Genomic DNA, 7,833 nt, shown 5'->3' with positions numbered 1-7,833 from the left:
ACCTTTTCATACTGAGGGGTGCAGCTGAATCTATAACCTAGACCTTCCCCGAGACAGCTAGATCTCACCATTTTTCTATTCAGGACAAGTTGCAAAGAAAAGATAAGCATCTTTGTTGTAGTATGTGATGGATGCAAAAGAAATTAGAAGCCCCATCTGTCCAGAGTTCAATGCTAGAAATAGGAATTCTCTGTAGAATGTTAAAACTACAAATTACATCTATAATCATTTCTGGGGCTTCAGGTAACTTACTATATTTTCTGTGGCTTAGCTAAAATTTCACCAAAATAAAGAAATATAAAAATATAAGAAAGACCGCATTTGCTGTATCCCATAGGTTTTGGACCGAAGTGTCTTCATTCTCATTGGTTTCCATGAATTGTTTCAGTTCTTTTTTGATTTCCTGGTTGATCCAAGCATTCTTAAGCAAGAATCTGCTACACTTGAGAAGTCAGCTCATGGGTTTGGTTCATGAATCCAACCTGTGTGAGAGAGAACATCTGTCCCTGCATTCAGCAAATATATATATATATATATATACACACATACATATATACACACACACATATATATGTACATATGTACATATGTACATATATATGTGTGTGTGTATATATGTATGTGTGTATATATACATATTGTGCACACAAACTTGTGCTTAGCACTGAGCTAACCCCTTACTTAGCAAGAGTTGGGGTCCTGCAGAATGCATAACAAGGAGCACTGAGATGGACACTCATAGTACCCATCCAATAAACTATGGCAGGAGACAACATCACAAAATAAAGCCCCAGGCCTCTGGGTTCCTTGAAGATGGAACTCAACACAGAAGTCTGATCTTATTTTCTTCTAAAAAAGAGAAAGAAGCAAACTACAGCCACTTCTAGATTTACTACAAAGTTTGTCCTCTAAGTGGCTTTCCTGACATTTTTGCATACATCTTTACTGTGTATATTTTTTTCCTGAGTTTACATTTATCCTATTAGGTGCCTCTCTCATACTGGCATTAAAATAACAGGCACAACACTTTTAAATCAATGGCACTTCCACTCATCACATCTATACAACCCTTTAGTATATGATATGATATGCTCATTTTACTATCCCGAAAAGGAATCCATAGATAACATACCTGCTCATCTATATAATTTTTAAAAGTATGCCCTAATGACAATATAAAAGATAAATCATAATACATATTTTAAAACATAGGTGTTTGGGCATAAATAATCAGTTGCTTGCATCCAGATGCAAAATCACTGTGGACACAACAACAAAATGAGATCCATGCAGAATATTTATTTCCAAACCAAATATAAAGAGCTTTGTCACTGGTGCCATAATTTTCCAAGATGGTGACCAAATTCTGACAAAGTTTTAAAACACAGTGGCATCTTCCCTCAAGTTACTTGATTTTAGGATTCCTGTTTCAGTGTGTGTTAAAACTGGGTAACAATAAACTTGTTTTGACATGTAAAATACCATGAGGTTTTAATGTACAGGTAATGAGGCTTTTCAGGATCATAGGTCTTGTCAAGCAGGATATTCAATTGTGGTATAAGCCCTCACTATGGAATATTTCAGCAGAGGTGGGCTCCCCAAACCTGTCCGTGGCCCACTGTGTCTCCAATCTCCCTGGACAGTAGACTATAGGTATATGAGCAACTTTGTCCACTGTGGGTGGAAGTGATCTGTGGAACTTCTCTACTGAAGCCAGTAACAGCAGGGGTCTCCTCCTTTTCTCCCTCGCTGCCTCCCCCACTGAACAACCCACAGTGACCTGGGAGCCCAGGATGAAGGATGGCCCCACACCTGCATGAGGCCCCTTGCACTTGCAAGAAATAAACATGCCTCTGTTAAGATCCTGAAAATTCAGCATTTTCTGTTGTGACACCTGGTGTTTATTATCCTGTCAAACACAGGACCTATCCTTTGCATTGCGAGGTATTTGTGTCATGACCTGCACCCACTAAACACCAGCAGGGCTCCAGAAGTCATTATGACAAGCAGAGACAGTCTCATGAATCCCCAGAGTGCTCTCGGAAGAACCAAAACTTTAGATCCATAGCAAACTAAAAACCTTCGTTAGTGATTCTTCTTCCACTTTATGCCCAGGAATAGTTTCATGGCATTTGCTGAACTGCTTTCTAGTCCTAGTTAAAATTAAGGAAACAATCACCCACACCAATCAGGATTATAGTAACAAACACAGTGAGACAGAAGGCAAACAGCCTTCTGCTTCTGACCATCCATTCTTGTCTTGGACTCTTTTGTGTTCATCAGGACACTCTATGGGTTTTGCCTCCATACGTCAGACAGATTCACTGCATCTGTGATGTCCAGTAACTTGTGTGGAATGGCTTTGTCCAGGTTGAGAGTTAAGTGACAGAAGGCAAATGTGCTCGCTCAATGGGGTACTATGGGGGAAAAGGCCACAGTTAACCAAATTGTTTTCAGAGTCAATCTACCAAGGTGAGGCATAGGGCCCCACATTCCAGTGGCTCCCACTGGCCCAAGCACTCCCTGCCCCCCAAGTCATCAAGGTAAATGAAAGACCACATGCAGGGACTCACCTCACATTCATGGTGCTATCCATGGTGATACTTGGAATCACTGTCACTCACTTAATGATGTTGACAGAGTCATGAATCTGTCTGTCTCTTCCCTTAATATGCACTCCCAAGCTGACATTGTGTGTGTCTCCATGGTGCCCAAAGAACAGTCACTGACTGGCATGGAGGACACCTGACCCTGTGTTCTCCATCGATACCAAATTAAATCACAGCATATCGATTCTATTGATAGCAAAGAAATAAAACCAGCAGCCTGTGAAAGGAAGCCATAAATTGCTACTTACTCCAAAACCACACTCCAAAGACCATCTGCTGTGTTAGGTAAACTCTGAATCAACAAGGATTCAATAGAGGGGTCTCCTGGAAATCTTCAGTCTATAAGACTATTACCAAGCACTGCATTGGAAATTAGCAGAAAAAAAAAATGTGATCAGATTTTTTATTTTGTTTGTCTACATAAACTAGTTTGACCATTTATAGTCATTTCGCATATGACTAAAAGCAAAAAAGCTAAGATATATTTCATAGTATAAATAAAATATATTTCATAGTATAAATTTCATAGTATAAAATTTAGTATATAATTCCTGGACATATAATAGAAAAACAGCTGGGGTTTGGTTTTTGCCATCAATATTGGAGCAGATTTCATGCAAACCTGTCTTCTCTCTATACCACATTTTGTAGGGTGTGAATGCCAGTTTTTAAAAGACACAGGTTTTATACTGTTTAATAACATATTTAAACACAAAGACAAGACTCAAAAGAAATACCCCAGACAGCTAAGTGTACTCTTCCTTCATTCTGAGCATCTACTCTGCATCCAACATTTTCACTTTCTTGTGGATACAGAAGGGGGAGAAGACATATCCTGCCCTTGTGAAGCCAACATCATAGCAGGGGCCATTGACAGTAAACAGGTCACTCAGTAAATCACACAGGCATTAGAAGGTGAGGGCTATGTGAGAACCCAGTGTGAGGAACACAAGAAGGAAAAGCAGGGATGTGAGTGAAAGGAAATCCACTGAGAAGCAAAGCCCTGTATCAGAGAGGACAGGAGCCAAAAAAACCCTGGGGTGGGGGTCATTCTCCACAGGGCAAAGACCGTGAGCAGGGGCAGTGTGGCTGGAGCAGAGAGGGAAAGGGTTCAAAGGAATGTTGGAGAGTGACCTGGAGTGGGAATAAGTGGGAGAGATTTTAATTTTACCCTGAAATTAGGGTTTTGAACAGGAAAGTGAACTCATACAATTTATGTTTACAATTTTACACACTATAATGGCTTAAAGAGGCAGAGAATGGAAAGAGAACAGCTAGGAGACCCTTGTACTTGCTCCTAGAAAAGGATGCTGCTCCCTGCACCTGGGCAGGATTGATGGAGACACTGAGAAATAACCAGAGTCTGGATCTTTGTCTACATTTGCATATAGACTGACTGCAGGTATGGGAGAGGACAAATGTAGCTGATCACTCCAAGACTGGAGCTGCTGCAAGCATGGAAGTCATTCATGGAGGATGAGGGAACGGTGGGCAGGATAGATGCAGGAAGGGTAGGGGACAGATCTGGAGTGCACACGGGACGTGCCTTGTGGCTGAATATACAAGTTGGGCTTGCAGAAAAGAGGTCCTATTCGAGAAGTTATATTTGGGCAGAAGTAATAGATAGTTGACAGTTGCAGTAAAGAGCTGGAAGCAAGGACAATTCAGTGAGGATAGCACCATGAAGGGGCTCAAAACCAAATTCTTGGTACTACAGTACAAAAAAGTTGTGTTGTTAAGGAATCTGCAAAGCCACCTGAAAAAGCCAGCAGTGGGGTAAAAGAAAAACAAACAAGTGCAGCTCCCTGAGAGCAAGGGAGAGAACTATTCCTGGGGAGGGATTGGTGGATGGAATCAATGGTGATAAAAACGTAAAAAGGATGCCTCATCCTCCCAGCTTAATGCACATCTACATGTGACTCCACGTGACACCCTGTGTCTTTGTAAACATGTTTGTGAACCACAGAGCTGGTGAGCACATGTTTACATATGTCACCCTAGCACTATGGGCATGTGGTTAGTTGGCTATAAAAGATAAATACCTGCTGAGATGTCAACAACCTAAAGGAACAATGTATATATGGAAAACATAATCTTGTTTACTCAGAGGGTAGACACTGATGAGAATGATTTTGACTTCAACCAGTAGAGGGCAGGTTTGTCGAGCATGCCAGACCCTCAGCAGAAAAACCCACCTTGCCTTAGGCCAAAATTAGCCTTGGGTTTACAGAAGGGAGGGAGAGGGGGGATGGGGTAGCCAAGTGATGGGTATTAAGGAGGGCACATGCTGTGATGAGCAGCGGGTGTTATAATGAGATAAATCATTGAACATTATATCAAAAACCAATGATAAGATGGCTAATTGAACATAATAAAAATAGATACATATGTACGTACGTACATACATACATACATACATAAAATAAATAAGCCCTGGTCTGCCCACATCTCTCAACAGACCACAGGGCATGCTGACTGAGGGGACAGCTCAGCAGACAGCCAAAAGAGATCGCTGACATATCAGCAGAGGCTTGCCAGAACACTGGGGCCATTGGAGAGCCCGATCATAAGACAAACCTCAGCGGTGAGCCAGCTGGTCCTTTCTGCCTAGTTAATTCACATAATGGCTTTGCTGCTTAGTTAACCCTAATTGCTTAGTCTATTAATTGTTTAACTCCCTTGTTATGGAAATAAATGCATGTTTATTAATCAACAAGTGTTTTGTAGCTTTCTTAGGTTACTTTACCCATTGACATCCTCAATGAAGGAGACAGGAGCCTAGCACACACACAAGAGCCTGTCTGCAGAGAGTTGGAGAGGGGGTCATGAACTGAGGATGAAGGCAGTTAGCTGTATGGTGCAGATGCCAGTCTGTGGGGGCCTGTGGCTGGCAGAAAAGCTGGGTTAAGTGAGGAAGATGATGTGGGTTAAGTCCAATGAAATTATAAGAAAAGATATAATAAAGATAAAAGTAGAACTCAATGAACAGAAGCAAAGTTTAAATAGGATGGATCAACAAAGATAAAAGTTTGACTTATTAAAAAGCTAATAAAGTAGGCAAAATCTTTTTCTCCAAAACAGACTATAGAAACAGACCACACAGGGATCATTTTCCTGATGTTTTTCTCCTGAAGATTCCCATATCCTCCTTCTCTGCCTTGTGTCAGTGCTATTGCTCCCAGCCAAACATGCCAAAAATACCACCTCCTCTTGCTGGCTCATAGTCTTCAGGTTTCCATGGACTTGGTCTGACACCATAGGAACAATTCCAGCACACTCTGTCCTGTTCAGTGAGTTGGATGATTGCATGATTGTCTTATTAGGAAAGTAAGTCTTTTGCTTTGGAACCCAAAGTGCCAAATGCCAGCCAGCACTCTTGGTCTCTCTATACCAACTAAAACAATGCAGCAGCATCCTCCATGGCTGCATTCAAAGGGTTGCTTTGACACAGTTGGGCCAAGCTGAGAGCCAAAACAGCAGAGACTGGGACTCTATGATGAGAAATTTGTGGTCCCAATCCCTGCCTAAATCAGAGCTCCCACCCCAATAGACTTGGCAGGTGGTGATCCAGCCTTGGAGACAGAGAGGCTAGCCCATCCTTTAGTTAGAGTACCCTGCTTCTCTGAAAAAACCTTCCTGATTTAGCTGTAAAGAGCTTCTTGGAAAACCTTGGAATATCAGCTATAGATCTGGAATAATACAAAAGCAAATTAAATTCCACTTCCATATAATAATGATATGAAACTTGAAAGCAATTCTGATGCTCTCAGCCAGAGATGAATAACTTAAACATGCCAGGCTATGCAGTAGCGAGGTGGGTGGGGTATATGGTGAGGACTGCAGCCACCAGACAGCATGTGCCCATCCTGTGGGGAAGGCCATCATCAGTTCAACCCCACATGGTGGTCATAGGGCAAAATTATCCAACAATGCCAAATCTTTAGGTTTTTCTGAAAATAAATCAGGAATATAGACTTCTAGTGAAAATGAATTAGAGGGTTTTTAAAAAGATTTTATTTATTTGAAAGAGAGATAGCATGCACAAATAGGGAGAGGAAGGGGGACAAGTCATGGAGCCTAACACAGAGCTCTATCCCATGACTCTGAGATCATGACCTGAGCTGAAATCAAGAGTCAGATGCTGAATGGACTGAGCCACCCAGGAATCCCACACCTGAGTTGTTTTTTAATAGTAAAAACCAACATTTTCGTAATCAACACCAACTTTAACACTTCACTTTTCCAAGACATACTTACCCAACCCAGTTAGTATCCTTGATGTCACAAAAGTTTTAGACCTTCAGTACCAACACCCATAAAGAAAATTCTCCTCTTTAAAAGAATCTCACTTTTTTAAAGAATTCTTTAAAAGAATCATTTTCAGGAAATGGATTCAATCCAGGAAATGGATTCATCACTTTAATCAGATTCTTTCAGTGTAGTTACAGTTACCTTTTTTCCAAAACTGCAGATTTCTATTAATGCAATCTTTGCTTGTCTTGGCTTGTATCATTTGGTTTTTTGTTTGGCCAAATCAACCTATCCTGTGTGTATACAATTTATTTTTTTGAATTTTGGTGGAGTATTTTAATCTGCAACTCAAAATAAATTGAATTAAGAGAGGAGGTGGGAATGTGGGCTGCATTGAGCCTAAGTGATGGAATTTCTATGTATTATAAATGACAAAGTCTAGGGTGGGACTGGGGATTGAGTGGCTGAGGTGAGTAAAGGACAAGGCCACATTATAAGAGGCAGTCATGAACTTCCAAGGCATTGGAAAGAGCCTCCATGTAGATGTCCATGTGAGACGTGGACCATTGGGGAAGATGAAATCCAAGGAGTGAAGGGAAACAGCCCTAGGGAGTCTATAACTTTGTAGTCTTTATAGTAAGGAGCAGAGGTCAAGGAGGAAGAAAGGCCACACCACACCTGATTCAGAGGATAACAGGGCTGCAGAAGAAATGCATTCACCTAGAGCATAATACATGGGAGGCAGGTATCTTCTCTCAACTCCTAACACAGAGGTAAAGTCCTTGTCATGCCCAATGAACTCTCCTGGACCAGCTTATGGCTATTTCTCAGCCTTCACTCTTGCACCAAACTCACTGGAATTCCATCCACAGGCTTCCTCCCAGTTCCTGGAACAGGTCACCCTTCCTTTCACCATGAATGGACTGCTCCTCTGGGGAAATGTCTCCATACTGATTCCCATAGACACCCACCT

General features: G+C 41.4%; 1 long non-coding RNA gene across 1 annotated transcript in view; it reads right to left on the bottom strand.

Annotated features, from left to right (window-relative positions):
* Positions 1–376: 376 nt before the first annotated feature.
* Positions 377–7,833, bottom strand: part of LOC116595349 — a 51,240-nt gene continuing 43,783 nt past the window's right edge. Inside the window, exons 2-3 of the long non-coding RNA XR_004287628.1 lie at positions 2,858–2,969; positions 377–482 (exon numbers count right to left, since the gene is read on the bottom strand). This is a non-coding gene — a long non-coding RNA (uncharacterized LOC116595349). The remainder of the gene's footprint in view (positions 483–2,857; positions 2,970–7,833) is intronic.

Source organism: Mustela erminea, chromosome 7, assembly GCF_009829155.1.
Source record: "Mustela erminea isolate mMusErm1 chromosome 7, mMusErm1.Pri, whole genome shotgun sequence".
Taxonomy (NCBI): domain Eukaryota; kingdom Metazoa; phylum Chordata; class Mammalia; order Carnivora; family Mustelidae; genus Mustela; species Mustela erminea.
This window is presented reverse-complemented; position numbering and strand designations above follow the sequence as displayed.